At 40.0% G+C, this 18,788-nt stretch overlaps 1 protein-coding gene across 5 annotated transcripts in view; it reads left to right on the top strand.

Annotated features, from left to right (window-relative positions):
• Positions 1-18,788, top strand: part of UACA (uveal autoantigen with coiled-coil domains and ankyrin repeats) — a 102,057-nt gene that overhangs the window by 2,063 nt on the left and 81,206 nt on the right. The window contains exon 2 of one of the 5 annotated variants that reach the window (XM_063596761.1): positions 1,495-1,529. The exons of the other annotated variants lie outside the window; for them this stretch is intronic. The gene's annotated coding sequence lies outside the window, so the exon portion shown is untranslated. The remainder of the gene's footprint in view (positions 1-1,494; positions 1,530-18,788) is intronic. 5 annotated transcript variants of the gene reach the window in all.

Below are 18,788 nucleotides of genomic sequence, written 5' to 3'. Positions count from 1 at the left end.
CACATGTACAGGAGAAATAGATCCTTTCTGCTTTTCAATCTATAAACCATAATCCCAGATTTGGTCACATGTATATGTATTTATTGTATGATTGGGCCACTCTTTTTTTTCTTTTTGCCTTTAAAAACAGTTATTTTTTGAAGAGGTAATATAGCACATGGTTTAATATTGGAAAGGAATAAAAATATTTACAACAAAATATCGACACCGTGTTTCCCTAACCCCTGCTTCAGCCACCCTGCCCCCACTTCCTGAGGCCACTGATGATACAGTTGCTTGCATGTTCCTCCAGAGAGAGCTTAGCATATACAAGCAAATATGAATATAGTCACCCTTTATAGAAATGCTAGCACACTGTAGCTGCTGTTTCATATCTTGGCCTTTTTTTTTTTAAACTGTAAATAGAGCCTCCCCATTCATATCTTTTGCTGTAATGTACAATTCTGTGATTAATATTCATATTTCAAGTGTGTGTCTGTACCTGTAGGATTAATTCCTAAAAGTGAATTGCTGGGTTAAAGGATATGTGCATTTGTAATTTTGAAGGATATTGTCAAGTTTCCTTTCATGCATCATGGAACCAACATATGAGAAATGTTTTCCAAGCTTTTAATAGAAGTCTGTTCAAAGTTTTTGACCTTTGCTAGCCTGATAGGTAAGAACAGTTTATCCTTTCCATTTTTCTTTTTCTGTTTTTTTTTTTTTTTTTTTTTTTGAGACGGAGTCTCGCTCTGTCGCCAATCTGGAGTGCAATGGGACCATCTCGGCTCATTGCAACCTCCGCCTCCCAGGTTCAAGTGATTCTCCTGCCTCAGCCTCCTGAGTAGCTGGGACTACAGGCGTGCACCACCATGCCCGGCTAATTTTTGTATTTTTAGTAGAGACAGGGTTTCACCATGTTGTCCAGGATGGTCTCAATCTCTTGACCTTGTGATCCACCCGCCTCGGCCTCCCAAAGTGCTGGGATTACAGGCGTGAGCCACTGCGCCTGGCCTATCCTTTCCATTTTTCTATTGGGTTGTCGATATTTTTCCCTATTCATTTGTATATACTTTATATCAGGGAAATTAGCCCTTTTCATATGAATAATAATATTTCTTAATTGGCTATTTGTCTTAAGACATTTTTATGGTGGCATTTGCTGTGCAGAGAAGGTGGTTATTTTTATACAATTGAATTTATAACCTTTTATGATTTTTAGGTTTATGTAATATCTTGGCCTTTCCGCTCTGCGATATTTAATATTAAACAACCCCCCTCCCCAACTTTCTTCTAGTTTTTTTTCTTTTTTTACATTTAAGTCTTTGATACATAAGATACTTGTTATGGTGTAAAGTACATCTTTCTTCTCTTTCCTCTATGGGTACTTAATTTGGGTCTTAAACTGTTCATTTAATTATTTTGGAAATAGTCACTATTTACTTTGCACAACTTTGATTTGAGATAAAATTTTAAAATGTTTATTTCATAAATAATTTCCTTTGTGTATTTAAGCTTATTATCTGAAGAAGACACAGCAGTAGACTGAGGTATGTGACATATGCAGTATTTTATTACATAATATGTGGAATACAGCATATTAGCTTAGCATGCTAAATTAGAATTATGTGCAGATTATGGGCAAAAGTAGTAATTTTAAGTATTCTGAATAGTACTATTGTTATAAATATGCCAGTGAATTTAGAGTTTACTAAATGGGAATGTTTGTACACATATAAATGTAGTTCACAATTACAAATTCTGGATAAACTACATTTGTGGATTAGTCCTTTACTAGCAAATCTGGAGATGGCTGCATCTGTTAACCATAAATGAAGAGTGTTTTTATTGTTACATTTATTATTTATTTATTTATTTTTCGATATGGAGTTTCACTCTTGTTGCCCAGGCAGCAGTGCAATGACGTGATATCGGCTCACTGCAACCTCCGCCTCCCAGGTTCAAGCAATTCTCCTGCCTCAGCCTCCCAAGTAGCTGGGATTACAGGCACTTGCCACCATGCCCAGCTCATTTTGTATTTTAGTAGAGAGGTGGTTTCACCACATTGGCCAGGCTGGTCTCAAACTTCTGACCTCAGGTGATCCGCCCACCTTGGCCTCCCAAAGTGCTGGGATTACAAGCATGAGCCACCGTGCCCAGCCTGTTACATTTATTTTTAATCACTTATTAAGTTGGAGCTTTGGATTTCTAAAAGGGATAATTAGATGACTATAAATACTGTACCAGATCTGGTTGTGTGTTCAGTTATATGTATAGTGAGAATATGCTTGTTCCATTTTCACCTAGTTTAGGAAATTTAATATAAATTAAGGGACTGTAATTCCAGAAGTAGTAGAAGTGCTGCAAACAAATATTGTAAGCAGACATTTTAGAAGGGGATTCCACTTTAAATTGGATTGCTTGAGCCCAGGAGTTCGAGGCCCGCCTGGGCAACGTGGTGAAATCCTATCTCCACAAAAAATACAAGATTAGCCCGACGTGATGGTGCATGCCTGTGGTCCTAGCTGCCTGGGAGGCTGAGGTGAGGGGATCACTTGGGCCCAGGAGGTCAAGGCTGCAGTGAACTGTGACTCCAGCCTGGGTGATAGAGGGAAACCCTGTCTCCAAAAACAAACAAACAAAAAGTCGTAGCAGAGTACCTTGATTGTAGAAGTAATCTCTGACCTGAGAGGTTCTGTAGTGATTATTTTTGCTGCCTTTTCTCTAGGCTGCTCTTAAAATGGGGCAGTGAATTTTATAAATCAGAACTAAATATGTTTTAAAGCATCTTGCTATAATGCCTCAGCACTGCGAAAAAATACTGGTATTTCTAAAAGAATTTAGAGTTACAAATATAGCAACTGAAAAAAATCTTCAAAAACATTTTCTGTTTCCACTAATAACATTAGTTTGAGATGTTTAGAAAGCATAAAGGATTAAACATGATTTTGTTTTAGTTGTTGATTTTGAGAATGAGGGCTTTATGTTTTCCACTGAGGGATTTGGGTGCATTTGAAAAGATCTTAATGTTATTCTCATAACAGCGACTTTTGGGTAATGTAAATAAGATAAGAAATTGTTATGTTTAGTTTAAACTCATGATACTTAAGCACTGTTTACTCATTGTCATTAACTATTCCAACCTTAAATTAAAAATGCTTACCTTAATTAAAGCTGTATTCAGACAACTTCCTATGGTTATCCCTGCGTTGAATTTCTTGTGCTTCTTGAAGGAGGATTACAATAAAGAAACCCTCCTTTTATAGTTTTTGATTTCAACCCTCACCCTGCAGCAAGTTTATTCAGAACATTATGTTGATTTGAATTGCTGAATTTTATTGTAATACCAAAGCAGAGTGGTTTGGTGGGTCTTTTGGTGCATAATGAGTCCAGGAACTTTAGGTGATGAGTAAAGGATTTTAATTAGTTTTTTAATAAGGATGGTGTAATGATTATATATACTTGTGGTGCATCATATGCATTGTTCAAATTAAAAATGATTAGTTCAGGAAGTAGACTTTGCTCAGCAGTTGCCTTATTTAGTTTGGAAAACATTTATGGAACACATAGGCTCAATAATGGATTAATTAGGTCCTCTTTGAAGAAATGGATAATTCCAAGTTGAAAGCAGAAAGTGTGGAGGATGAACTTGGAGTCCCCTTGTCATGCTGGAGTGTAAAGAGGCTGTCAAAGATTAGGACTCTGGAGCCAACTCCAAGAGGCTCTCAGTTGCCCAAAGATGGGACAGTTTGATCATCAGTAAGAATAGCAACTGTAGTGCACTGAAATCCTTAAATCCATGAGTTTGTAATGATGACCAAAAGAATAAAAACAACTCTTGACTTTTGGAGGATGCTAGGAAAGTGATGCATTCTTTCAAGATCAGGAAAATAAAGGGAAATAATAAAACATTTATTGTGCATTTCCTGTGAGAAGTGTATCTCAAGGTAGCCAAATAGCTGATAAGAGGAAGTGTCTGTTTTAGGTGTACTTTACTGCCACTAATAGATGAAGAAGGGATGATGTAATTAGTATATCATGTATTCTGTCCCAGCTAATATATGAAGAAGGGGTGATAGAGTTAGTATATCATAACTTTACAGCTCCTAATGAATTAATGAATCTAGAGTCTATAGACATGATTATCAGAGGCTACTAATGTCTCAAAAAGAAAGACAAGCTGGCATAATGTATCTTGTGGTGGAAATACTTATTACCACCTATTAATAGTCTTGCCAAAATAATCACCCTTAAGCTATAACCATGATTTTGATTATTGTCATACAGGGAACAAAGGAAGATAGGGATGCAATCAGCAAAATTCTGATTGTGGAAATCTATGGAAAAATGAAATGGTTTCTTAAAAATTATAAATTGTAAGAAAAGGAAAAAGAGGAGAAACCTATGGATTACAAGAGATTTAAGAGATTAAAATACATACTAGCCAATTGCCGTGATGGACTTTATTTAGATCCTGATTAACTACTTGTAAAAAGTAAAAGTTTGTGAAACAATCGAGGAAATATAATCATCAGCTGGATACTTGATGATATCGCATTATTTGAAACATTTAAATGTGACAGTGGTAGTAATGTGGCTGTGTTTATAAAGAGTCTTTATCCTTCTTTATTTTATTTTTTGGAGATGGAGTCTCACTCTGTTGCCCCGGCTGGAGTGCTGTGGTGTGATCTCTGCTCACTGCAACCTCCGCTTCCCGGGTTCAAGTGATTCTCCTGGCTCAGCCTACCGAGTAGTTGGGATTACAGCTGCCCGCCACCATGCCTGGCTAAGTTTTGTATTTTTGGTAGAGACAGGGTTTTGCCATGTTGGCCAGGCTGGTGTTGAACTCCTGACCTCAGGTGATCCACCTGCCTTGGCCTCCCAACGTGCTGGGATTACAGGCATGAGCCACCTCGCCCGGCTGAGTCTTTATCTTTCAAAGAAATATTTTGGAGTCTGGGATTTCCTTCAAAATAATCTTTGGGTGGGTGGGGATAGTAAGTTGGGGGTATAGTTGCAATAGGATTGGTCTTGAGTTAGTAACTGCATTTGGGGCTGGGTACAGTGGCTCATGCCTGTAATCTCAGCACTTTGGGAGGCCGAGGTGGGCAGATCACTTGAGGTCAGGAGTTCGAGACCAGCCTGGCCAACATGGTAAAACCTTGTCTCTACTAAAAGTACAAAAATTAGCTGGGCATGGTCATTTGTAGTCTCAGCTACTTGGGAGGCTGAGGCAGGAGAATTGCTTGAACCTGGGAGGCGGAGGTTGCAGTGAGCTGAGATCATGCCATTGCACTCCAACCTGGGCAACAGAGCAAGACTCCATCTCAAAAAAAAAAAAAAAAAAATTGCGGCTGGGTGGTTCATGATGCTTATTCACTTTTGTGATACTGTTGTATTTAGCGTATGTCCTAAAATTTCTGTACTGTAATTAGAAAGAGCTAGTCACAGCCTTCAAGAATTTTAAGAGCTAGATATAAAAAATAAATGAATATGGCATGTTAAGAGTTATAATAGAAGTCGGTATAAATTGCTGTGGGGGCACATAGAGTGTAGAGTGAGCCCATAAAAAGGTTGAAAGGTAGAGTGTGAGCTTGGGCCAGAAAGACAATTTCAGTGGCTTTCCAAGCAAAAGAAGAGCAAATGCAGTGGTATGGAGCTGTGAAATTATACAGCTGAGGGAGCATCAGATTTGGAAACTAATTCTGGTTTTATGGTAGAGGATGGCACAGATGAGGCATAGACAAATCTTCAAATAAGAATTCTATTGAAAATAGGGAGTTAGAGGGCGTGCAGCTTGGGGATTGTGGTAAAGGAAGGTTTTCATTCATTCTTTTTTTTTTTTTTAATTTTTGAGAATAAGTCTCCCTCTTGTCGCTCAGGCTGGAGTGCAGTGGCGCAATCTTGGCCCACTGCAACCTCTGCCTCTCGGGTTCAAGCGATTCTCTTGCCTCAGCCTCCCGAGTAGCTGGTACTACAGGCTCTTGTCACCATGCCTGGCTAAGTTTTGTGTTTTTAGTAGAGATGGGGTTTCACCATGTTTGCCAGGCTGGTCTTGTACTCCTGACCTCGGGCGATCCACCCACCTCGGCCTCCCTAATTGTTGAGATTACAGGCGTGAGCCACTGCCCCCGGCCTCATTCATTTTTTTTTTAACCTTGAATTAAAATTTAAATTACTTGACAAGTTTAAATCACTGTTTAGAGAGAACTGACTAGTCATGAAAGTTTCATCTTCAGAAATTATCCTATTAGTGAGTTTATAAGTTCATCTTTCTGCTTCTCCCTTCCTCTCTTGAATTAGCTAATAGCCAGCAAAATTTTGATTTTATCAGCCCTATTTAACTTATGTTTGTATCTTTGGTAAACTAGATCCAAGAATAATAGATTTGAACGTTATAACATGTATTGTTTCATCACTATCATATGGAAACTTTTACTGTCCTGTTACAGTTTTGCAAATGTTTGTCCTGCCACCTAAAGGATACAGCATATTATTGAAATTTCCACCTGCACGTGCTTATTTATGCAAAGGAAGTCAAATTGATTTCTGTGGGGAATTTGCCTAAAAATGGATGGTTGAAATGCGCTGCCTGAAATTATAAATGGAACAATAGGATATAATACTCATTGCCTTATTTTCCTTAATCATAATACAATTAAAAGCTTTATATAGCTTTTATATCGTTAGAAAAGATAATGTCTCTTCCAGGCTTAAAAATGTAGCCCCAAAACACAAGAATAAATTGGATTGTTTGTAGTCACACAAACAGTTTTGTCTGTTGGCTTTGTTTTATTGTCAGAAATCCTAAATATTGTTGACATTGACTTATTTTCAAATGATACAGTCTCCAAGATGATATGCAGAAGATGAACTGATGTAGCTGAGTGACCAAAGGCACTGGCAAAGGATCGATGAGTTGTATTTTTATACAGATGCTCCTTGACTTATTATGGGGTTATGTCTTGGTAAACCCAGTTTAAGTTGAAAATATTGTAAGTTGAAATGCATTTAAGACGCCTAACCTACACAACATCATAGCTTAGCCTAACCTTCTTTAAACATGCTCAGAACACTTAGCCTCCAGTTGGGCAAAATCATCTAACACAAAGCCTATTTTATAAGAAAGTGTTGAATATCTCATGAATTCAATACTGAATACTCTATTGAAAGTGAAAAAACAGAATAGTTGTATGGGTACTCAAAGTACGTACAGTTTCTGCTGAATGCATGTAGCTTTTGTACTGTTGTAAAGTCAAAAAATCCTAAGTCTAACCATCATAAGTTGGGGACTGTCTGTAATTGAATGGGACCTGGCCAGGTATCCTTGAGAGAGCGCAGGTGAATGTCTCAACCAGTTAGGATAAATGACTGTCCCACAAAAGTCATACATGTTCATTGTAGAAAACCAAATATAGGCTGGGCGTAGTGGCTCACGCCTGTAATCCCAGCACTTTGGAAGGCCGAGGTGGGCGGATCACTTGGGGTCAGGAGTTCGAAACCAGCCTGGGCAACATGATGAAACCCTGTCTCCACTAAAAATACAAAAATTAGCCAGGCATGGTGGCGCGTGCCTGTAATCCCACCTACTCGGGAGGCTGAGGCAGGAGAATTGCTTGAACCTGGGAGGCAGAGTTTGCAGTCAGCCGAGATTGAGCCATTGCACTCTGCACTCCAGCCTGGGTGACAGAGTGAGACTCCATCTCCCCCCTCCCCCTCCAAAAAGAAAACCAAATATAGTTGATAAGAATAGAACCAATCGCCCATGATGTCATTAACTATGCCATAAACCACTGATTCTCTTTTTAAAAATGCTGTACAGGCTCATGCCTGTAATCCCAGCACTTATGAGGCCAAGGTGGGAGGATCACTTGAACCTGGGGGTTTGAGACCAGCCTGGGCAACATAGTAAGACCCTGTCTCTACCCCCCCCCCCCCCCCCCCCCCAGAAAATAGCCAGGCATGGTGGTGCACACTTGTAGTCACAGCTACTTAGGGGGCTGAGGCAGGAGGATCACTTGAGCCCAGAAGGTTGAGGCTATGGTGAGGTGCAGTTGTGCCACTGTAGCACCTACCTACTCCAGCCTGGGTGACAGAGCTACACCCTGTCTCAAGATAAATAAATAGATAAATATACCATGCTCTCTCTTTGTTATTCACTCTGCATTTATTTGTCTTGATTCTATAGCAATGATATATGTCTACTTTTTTTTTTTTTTTGAGATGGGGGTTTCACTCTGCCGCCCAGGCTGGAGTGCAGTGCCACAATCAAGGCTCCCTGTGGGCTTGACCTCCTTGGGCTCAGGTGATCCTCCCACCTCAGCCTCCTGACTAGCTGGGGCTATAGCACATGCTACCATGCCTGGCTAATTTTTGTATTTTTTGTAGACACAGATTTTGCCCTGTTGCCTGGGCTGGTCTTGAACTCCTGGGCTCAAGCAATCTGGCCACCTTGGTCTCCAAAGTGCTAAGATTACAGGCGTGAGCTATCATGCCTGGCTGATATATGTATAATTTTTTGAATTATATTTTGTTCTAATAAACTTTGTACTTAAAAATTATGGGCTGGGAGCGGTGGCTCACGCCTGTAATCCCAGCACTTTGGGAGGCCGAGGTGGGCGGATCACGAGGTCAGGAGATCGAGACAATCCTGGCTAACACGGTGAAACCCCGTCTCCACTAAAAACTACAAAAAAATTAGCCGGGCGTGGTGGTGGGCACCTGTAGTCTCAGCTACTCGGGAGGCTGAGGCAGGACAATGGCGTGAACCTGGGAGGCGGAATTTGCATTGAACCGAGATCGCGCCACTGCACTCCAGCCTGGGCGACGGAGCGAGGCTCTGTCTCAACAGCAACAAAAAAAATTATAAGTAATTTGAAATTATTTGAGCACATACAAATGTCCCAATTAGAAGTACTCAGTAAATGCTAGTGAGTTACTTAGAAAGAAACTGCTTGTGAGAAATCCATGTGCTGATAGCCAAGATTTATTGAGCATGTATTTCCCAGGCATTGTTCTAAGTGCTAGTAACTCAATCCTCACCGCAACCGTAAGAAGTAGGTACTATTGCCATCATTTCAGATGCAAGTTAAATAATTTACCTGCCCAAGACAGTATAGCTAATAAGTGAAGAGTTAGGTAGCCTGGCTTTGGAACCCATGTCCTTACCATTGTGAACTGATGTTTCAAATTTAATGCTATGGGATTTACACCTTAAGCCATATATACAAAAAAATTGGAGAAGGGGAGAAAGGAGGCATTTTATGGGAAATTCCAAAACCAATCTGTGTTCCCTCCAGAGATATGTGGAATTGTTGCATTCCTGATATCCTTCCAATAATAGATTCTGTTATTTAAAACATTTTTAAATGTGATAGAAAAAAATAGTTTGGCTTAATCCATGTTTTTGATTTCCAGGGAGGGTGAACATATTTCTGTGCTTATTGGCTGCGTTCATTTCTTGTTTTAGGAATTGTTTGTTCATTTTCTTTGACCATTTTTTCTGCTGATGCCCTGTTCATGTTGATCTGTAAGAGCTTTATACATCCTTATTTTTGCTACTTGGTGAGCCGTCTGTCTCACTATAGCTGTGCTTCTGTTACCTTCCCTGATATTTAAAACAGTTTTTGTTTCATGTATTTAATTTTGTGATAATTGATACATTAAGGTTCTTGGCTATTTTATATTCATTGTAGAGTGTAACTTGTCGTATAAAAGCCTCTAATTTGTTGCATTATAACTTTTGTTTTGAATTCTACATTGTTAGATATTAATACTGTCACACTGCCCCTTCTGTCATTTTGCTTTGTATGCATGTATACTTACCCAGTATATTATACTGTCATCCTTGGTTTTATCTGGAGGGGTGTGTGTGTGTGTATCTACAACTGTGTACACTTTTGAGGAGATGATGCGTTTTTAATATTGACCATATTTATATATTGTCAAGGTTTTTTATATTACCTCTGTAGTAAGGTTTTCCCTTGCAGATGCACAAATCATTTAAAAAAAAAAAATCTCATTGACTCTTGGTTAATTTTCTTCTTACCAGATTGTGACATTTTCTCTTTACTAGAGAGAGACATTCCAAGAGAGCTCTAGAGAGAGAGAGAGAGAGAGAAGTGGTGGGGGGGAGGGGAGAGAGAACAAGAACACATATAATACATCATGCTTTCTAAACTTTTAAAAAAGTAGGAGTGTTTAACTTTTCTTCCAGCATGCTGTTATTTCATATGGTTTTCGCATTAGCAGGGTGCCTACTTTGTGCAGATGTTGAGGTACTTTGAAAATGAGTCCCAGTGGGGAGGCCCTGTGGGTGTGGTTGTAGTAAAGCCAGTACACTCTGATCTTTTCAGCCGTGTATAAGAATAGCCCATAAACACTTCCTGATTTACACGTGAGAAGTTTTTTTTTTTTTTTTTTTTTTGATGGAGTTTTGCTCTCGTTGCCCCAGGCTGGAGTGCAATGGCGTGATCTTGGCTCACCGCAACCTCTGCCTCCCAGGTTCAAGCGATTCTCCTGCCTCAGCCTCCCGAGTAGCTGGGATTATGGGCACGCGCCACCACACCCAGCTAATTTTTTGTATTTTTAGTAGAGATAGGGTTTCTCCATGTTGGTCAGGCCTGTCTTGAACTCCTGACCTCAGGTGATCCACCCGCCTCGGCCTCCCAAAGTGCTGGCTCCCACAGGCATAAGCCACTGTGCCTGGCCACGTTAGAGGTTTTTAAATGACAAATCCTTTTTAAATGATTCTTCTCTTTGTTTTTTTTTAAAAATTAACATTTTATATTTTAAAAAAGCACTTTATGAAATATAAATAGCATTCATGGCCATGTATAAGTAGGTAAACAAGGAAAATGAAGTGTTTCTTAGTCTTAGAAAAGACAAATTGTGGGCCAGAGAATGTCCATTCATAGCTCTTGAAACCATACCTGGAGCAGCATGAAGGTGCAGGTTAGCACATTGATGATACAGGGTCAAACTCTGCAGCCTGCACGTCTTGGGTGTGAGCCTTGCCACTCCTGGTAACCAGCTTTGTGACCTTAGGCAAGTTACTTAAATATGTTTGTTTCTTCATTTGGAAAATAGGATTAATCGTTATACTTATTTCATAGAGTAGTTGTGAGCATTAAATGATACAAGGCATATTAAAGGCTTGCATATTAATACGGTGCTTTATATAGGTAACTCAATACATGTTTATATTGCTAACTGAAAAGTCTTACCAGAGGTCATGCCATTGTTGTCCTTTATAACCAGATTGACAGGAATCTTCCTAATCTTTTCCTTTCCAATTAATAGGCTTTTATATAGCCTAGATCTTCAAAAGTCCATCTGCTTTAGCCCTTTTCCTGAGGGAGATAAGTGGTATCTCTATTTTTCAATTATGAAAAAAATTTATTGAGCACTTGGGCTAAGCACTGCAGGGTGAGAAGATGAGGAAGATAAGAAAAGGCTCATAGTTTTGTGGGGGACCTCCATGAGCAGATAATATAAGGTAATAAGTGCTGTGATAGAGGACTGTACAAGGTACTGATCTAGTCTGGGGCAGAAGAGTGGGGAGTCATTGCGGGTTTTTTTTGTAGGATAAGCTGCTGCTGCTGCTGTCTTTTAAAAATTGAGATGAGATTGTCAAAACATAAAATAAGTCATATTAAAGTGAACGATTCAATGACATTTAATACATTCACATTGTTGTGTAACCACCATCTTTACGTACTTCCAAAACATTTTCATCACTCTAGAAGAAAATTCTGTATCCATTAAGCAACTGCTTTCCACCTACTCTTCTCTAGCTCCTGAGACACCAATCTGTAGGGTGACCTTTTTTTTTGAGACCGGACCTTGCTCTGTCACTCAGACTAGAGTGCAGTGGCACAGTCTTGACTCATTGCAGCAAGTGAGTAGCTGGGACTACAGGCATACGCCACCATGCCTGACTAATTTTGTTTATTTTTTGTAGAGACAGGGGTCTCACTGTGTTGCCCAGGCTGGTCTCGAATGCCTGAGGGCTCAAGCGATTCTCCCATCTCAGCCTCTTGAAGTGTTGGGATTATAGGAGTGAGCCACCGCACCTGGCCAGGGTGAGCTTCTTGAGATTTGAAAGAAGTGGATAGGAGTGATCTAGGAAAGGTTAAATTTCTTTCAGAGTTAACAACAAGAGCAAAGGCATAGAGAAGAGGAAATATCACGGAGCTCAGAGCTGGGTGAGGGGGAAATTGGATACTAGAAAAATAGCAAGGGAGGATCCTAGAACAATAGCAAGGGGATTGGGTGGGAAGTAGGAAGTAGAGGAGGTTTGGGGATAGATCTTGGAATAGCTTTAAAAATGGCCATTTTCAAGAGTTGTTGGGACTTTTTCCTGTGGTTCCAGAAGTGGGAAATTCCAAAATCAAACGTGTTTTAGATGGATTACTGTGGTAGCTCTGTTGAGGATGGATTTGAGAGGGTCTAGCCTGGAGACAGGTGGATTGGTTATGAAGCTGCTGAAATATTATAGGCAAGAATTAGTGAGGGCCTGCATCATTACAATGCTGGAAGGGATGGAGAGGAGGGCCCAAGTTGGAGAAACACAGGCCACCTGAAACCCTGAAGAAGTTGTGACTTACCAAAGTCACAGTCAACAGACACGTGGTCAGAAACCCAGCCTGCTAGCCCCTTGTGATTTCCAAATGTCCTGGGTTTGATGCACTGTTCAGTCCCTGATTGAATGGTAATTACGCTGTAAGAGGGAGAGAGAGAGCACTGTCCATATCTTCCTGTATGTTAGCAATTTAGTGTTTTTATTTTATTTTTTTTGAAGTGCACATATTTATATTCAGTTCGGGTGAATAGCTCAATGTTCTGATGATGATGTTTGATAAATACCCTTGAAAGTTTAACTTACTATGCTAATAATCTTTATAAGCACAGATTTTTAGCAGGTAGCTAATTTATTTTCTCCAACTTTTTTTTTTTTTTTTTTTTTTTTTTTTTGAGACGGAGTCTTGCGCTGTCGCCCAGGCTGGAGTGCAGTGGTGCGATCTCTGCTCACTGCAAGCTCCGCCTCCTGGGTTCACGCCATTCTCCTGCCTCAGCCTCCTGAGTAGCTGGGACTACAGGTGCCCACCACTACGCCTGGCTAATTTTTTGTTTTTGTTTTTGTTTTTTTGAGACGGAGTCTTGCTTATCGCCCAGGCCAGAGTGCGGTGGCGTGATCTCGGCTCATTGCAAACTCCGCCTCCCGGGTTCACGTCATTCTCCTGCCTCAGCCTCCCAAGTAGCTGGGACTACAGGCGCCCGCCACCGCGCCCGGCTAATTTTTTGTATTTTTAGTAGAGACGGGGTTTCACCATATTAGCCAGGATGGTCTTGATCTCCTGACCTGGTGATCCGCCCACCTCAGCCTCCCAAAGTGCTGGGATTACAGGCGTGAGCCACCGCGCCCGGCCCTGTTTTCTCCAACTTTTTGTTATGAAAAAATTGAAACATACATAACATTTGAAAGAATAGCACAATGAACTAGGATCCACCTGCATGCTACTTAGATCCGAAAGTTAACATTTTGGTGCATTCACTCTATATATGTATAATAAAAGCATAATAAATGCACACTCATATCTTTCACTGAACCATTTGGAAGGAAGTTGTAGAATGATATTTTACCATTAAATACTATAGCATGTATCTACAATATGAGTGATATTTGAAACTAACTTTTAAAGTTAGTTTTAAGAGGAAACTTAAGGGTAATAGGACTTGTGAAGATGAAGCAGAGCTGGAAGAAATAATTTTTTTTACAAACTTCATTAATATTAATGCATTATCTTGATTTTTTGTCACATCCATGAAATACTGGTGCTATTAATAATTGGAATATTCTTTTAAATATCTCACTTATAAACACTTAAATATCAGTACATTTATTTAGAAAGGAAACTGTATGCAGGACAGTGTATGAAGTCGGAGCCTAGTGTTCCTCTGAGCTACAGAGAGCATTTCTATGATGAGCATCTCTAGGGAATGAACAGGGAAAGGGAGGGGTAGAATGAACAGGGAAAGAGAGGGGTAGGGGCAGGTAGGAAGAGAATGTTGGTGTGCAGGCATGTGACTGCAGGCTGTATGCAAGGACCTGCACTCTATAAATTTGTCCTGTCATTAGGGTGAGCCAAGTACCGGAGCTTTGGAGCTGGCTTCTGTTGGGCTTTTATTCCTTTTTAATTTCTAACTTCATGCCCCAGGCTTCACTGCTGCATCTGTCCCTGCTGCAGACTGATGCAGAACACTCTGGAACTGTAGAAGGAACTGCCAGAAGACTGTGTCACCCATGTTTGTCCTTGTGCCAGCAGGAGGGTCACGTGCATAGTGGTGTATAGACTACACTTAGAGAGATGCTCAATTTCTGTATTCTGCTGCTAAGTAAATACTTTCCTGTTTGTGGGTTGAATTTTTTTTTGACTTTTCTTTACAGCTAAGAATTGAAATTTATTGAAGTTCTTAATTAAATATTAAGCCATTTAAATTGCCCCCATTTTCTTCTGTCACTCTTGAGGACCATTATCCAGCCCCCTTGCAGACTGCCCCACCTTGGGTCCAGTGTCAGCCTAGCTTGGTGTAGGTGTATACATACAGTACTATGCCAGGCACTAGGTTGCATAAAAAGCGTAAACAAAAAATTCAGCATATATTCGTGAATATTTGAGAATTATATGAATTAGATAATTCATTTTCTCTAAACTGAATCACCTGGACTTGTATTTAAGAATATATTATTTCAGTCAGATTTTTAAGATAAGATTAGTGTTTCTCTGGGACATAAATTATTCTATTTTATTTTTTCTATATAAATAAAAAGAAATTTGATGCAATTTAAAAAATGTCATCTTTCATTTTAGTGTCAATACTATTTAAGTAGAGATATTCAATAGGCAGAAAGATCAAGGATGACAGGATGTCAGAAAATTTTGGTTTCAGTCCAGGCACTGCTACTGAAAAACTTTGGTCTAATCACTTTATCTCAATAAGTTTCAATTATTTCTCTTACAAGATGGGGCCAATACCACTTGCTTTTCTACCCTACCAGAGATTGTAGCTACTAGGAAGAATGGAAATATTTGAAAGCTTTAGAACAATATAAATGGAAATGTACCCCATCTTAAAAAAAATTAGCCAGGTGTGGTGGTGCACATTTGTAGTCCCTGCTACTTGGGAGGCTGAGGCAGGAGAATCCCTTGAGTTTAGGAGGTTGAGGCTGAAGTGAGCCATGATCATGACAGTGTACTCCAGCCTGGGCAATAGAGCAAGACCTTGTCTCCCAAAAATAACCCCTAAAAGGGAGGCTGAGGCGGGGGAATTGCTTGAACCTGGGAGGCGGAGGTTGTAGTGAGCCAAGATAACGCCACTGCACTCCAGCCTGGCAGCAGAGCAAGACTCCATCTGAAAAAAAAAAAAAAAAAAAACCGAAAAAACAAACACCATTCGTTTCTGCACAAAGTAATTTTGAGTTGAATAGCTGAATACAGCACAAGTGAGATGGAACAGTGTAAAGGTGACAAAATACATTTTTTTTGAAAATTATACTTTAAGTTCTGGGATACATGTGCAGAACATACAGGTTTGTTACACAGGTATACATGTGCATAGTGGTTTGCTGCACACATCAACCCATCATCTACATTAAGTGTTTCTCCTAATGCTAGCCTTCCCCTTGCCTGCCACCCCCTGACAGGCCCCAGTGTATGATGTTCCCCTCCCTGTGCCCATATGTTCTCATTGTTCAACTCCTACTTATGAGTGAGAACATGTGGTGTTTGGTTTTCTGTTCTTGTGTTACTTTGCTGAGAATGATGGTTTCTAGCTTCATCCATGTCCCTGTGAAGGACATGAACTCATTCTTTTTTATGGCTGCATAGTATTCCATGGTGAATATGTGCCACATTTTCTTTATCCAGCCTAAAATTGATGGGCATTTGGGTTGGTACCAAGTCTTTGCTATTGTGAATAGTGCTGCAGTAAACATATGTGTGCATGTGTCTTTATAGTGGAATGATTTATAATCATTTGGGTATATACTCAGTAATGGGATTGATGGGTCAAATGGTATTTCTAGTTCTAGATCCTTGAGGAATTGCCACACTGTCTTCCACAATGGTTGAACTAATTTACACTCCCACCAACAGTGTAAAAGCATTCCTATTTCTCCATGTCCTCTCCAGCATCTGTTTGGTTTCCTGACTTTTTAATGATTGCCATTCTAACTGTCATGAGATGGTATCTCATTGTGGTTTTGATTTGCATTTCTCTAATGACCAGTGATGATGAGCTTTTTTTTCAGATGTTTGTTGGCTGCATAAATGTCTTCTTTTGAAAAGTGTCTGTTCTTACCCTTTGCCCACTTTTTGATGGGGTTGTTTGTTTTTTTTCTTGTAAATTTGTTTAAGTTCCTTGTAGATTCTGGATATTAGCCCTTTGTCAGATGGATAGATTGCAAAAATTTTCTCCCATTCTGTATGTTGCCTGTTCACTCTGATGATAGTTTCTTTTGCTGTGTAGAAGCTCTTTAGTTTAATTAGATCCCATTTGTCAGTTTTGGCTTTTGTTGCCATTGCTTTTGGTGTTTTAGTCATGAAGTCTTTTCCCATGCCTATATCTTGAATGGTATTGCTTAGATTCTCTTCTAGGGTTTTTATGGTTTTAGGTCTTACGTTTAAATCTTTTATTCATCTTGATTTAATTTTTGTATAAGTTGTAAGGAAGGGGTCCAGTTTCAGTTTTTTGCATATGGCTAGCCAGTTTTCCACATATGGCTAGCCAGTTTTCCCAACACCATTTATTAAGTAGGGAATCCTTTCCCCACTGCCTGTTTTTGTCAGGTTTGTCAAAGATCAGATGGTTGTAGATGTGTGGTGTTATTTCAGAGGCCTCTGTTCTGTTCCATTGGTCTATATACCTGTTTTGGTACCAGTACCGTGCTATTTTGGTTACTGTAGCCTTATATTATAGTTTGAAGTCAGGTAGCATGATGGCTGCAGCTTTGTTCTTTTTGCTTAGGATTGTCTTGGCAATGTAGGCTCTTTTTTGGTTCCATATGAAATTTAAAGTAGTTTTTTCTAATTCTATGAAGAAAGTCAGTGGTAGCTTCATGGGACTAGCATTGAATCTGTAAATTACTTTGGACTGTATGGCTATTTTCATGATATTGATTCTTCCTGTGTATGATTAATGTTTTTCCATTTGTTTATGTCCTCTCTTTTTTTTTCTTTCCCTTTTTCTTTTTTGAGACAGAGTCTTGCTGCCCAGGCTGGAGTGCAGTGGCACGCACGATCTCGGCTCACTGCAAGCTCCGCCTCCCGGGTTCACGCCACTCTCCTGCCTCAGCCTCCCAAGTAGCTGGGACTACAGGTGCCCACCACCACGCCCGGCTAATTTTTTGTATTTTTTTTTTAGTAAAGAAGGGGTTTCACCATGTTAGCTAGGATGGTCTTGATCTCCTGACTTCATGGTCCGCCTGCCTCGGCATCCCAAAGTGCTGGGATTACAGGTGTGAGCCACTGCGCCTGGCCTGTTTGTGTCCTCTCTTATTTCCTTCAGCAGTGGTTTGTAGTTCTCCTTGAAGAGGTCCTTCACATCCCTTGTAAGTTGTATTCCTAGGTCAAAATACATATTTTTCCCCAGTAAATTTTTATTATAGAGTAGAGCAATGAATGAGAACTCTAGATTTAAGAGTGTTTTGTAAGCTATGGAAAACATTACACTTGTGTATTTGATGGAGAGTTGGAGCTATGGTTAGTATTCTCTGTATGGCTGTTATGAGGTTCTCATTCTATGGTATCACTCATAGCTATCAAAGTGTTCTTTCTACTGGTTAATACCAGTAGGCAGAATCCTGACTAATTTTGCTGAGAACAAGTCTTGGGAATTCTGTTGAGGACACTGTATCTACTTGTATATTTGCCATTATATAAGTTGTAATTACTTTGAAGCTAAAAATTTCAGCAAAATTCAATTCTACTAATATTTGTTAAGACTGTTTTTTGGTCTTAACACTGCCTGCTCCCATTTTCTTCTGTCACCCCTGAGGACCATTATCCAGCCCTCTTGCAGACTGTCTTACCTTTGATCCAGTGTCAGCCTTGCTTGGTATAGGTAGCTTTTATTCCATTAATAGCTGAAATTTAGAAATAGTTCTCTTCTCTGGCTAGGGAGGTGAAGTTTCTGAAGGCTAATAAGTTTATAGTCTATTATCTTATAACTTTACTCAACAAATATTTATGAGGCATCGGGTATATGTGAGGTACTTTTTTCTCTCCCTCCCTCCTTCCTTCCGCTAGATTTATGTGGTAGGGATGGGGACTGTCTTATACCAAAGGCAGTCAGCTGGATCCCTGTATGTTAAGAGACCCAACAGCCTAAGGTTTGTATCCTTCATCCTAGTTTTTCTTTTTTTCTTTTCTTTTTTTTGAGACAGAGTCTTGCTCTGTCGCCCAGGCTGGAATGCAGTGGCGTAATCTCAACTCACTGCAAACTCCGCCTCCCAGGTTCACGCCATTCATTCTCCTGCCTCAGCCTCTCCAGTAGCTGGGACTACAGGCGCCCGCCACTGTGCCTGGCTACTTTTTTTGTATTTGTAGTAGAGACGGGGTTTCACCGTGTTAGCCAGGATGGTCTCGATCTGCTGACCTCGTGATCCACCCGTCTCGGCCTCCCAAAGTGCTAGAATTACAGGCGTGAGCCACTGTGCCCTGCCGTCCTAGTTTTTGTTAATGAACCTTGGGTGGAACAGTCTGTTTATGACCTAGTTTTTCATTTGGCCTATTTACCTTTTCTAATCT

The sequence above is a fragment of the Pan paniscus genome, chromosome 16 (assembly GCF_029289425.2).
Source record: "Pan paniscus chromosome 16, NHGRI_mPanPan1-v2.0_pri, whole genome shotgun sequence".
Lineage (NCBI taxonomy): Eukaryota > Metazoa > Chordata > Mammalia > Primates > Hominidae > Pan > Pan paniscus.
The sequence above is the reverse complement of the archived record's forward strand: the minus strand, read 5'-3'. Positions and strand labels throughout refer to the sequence as shown.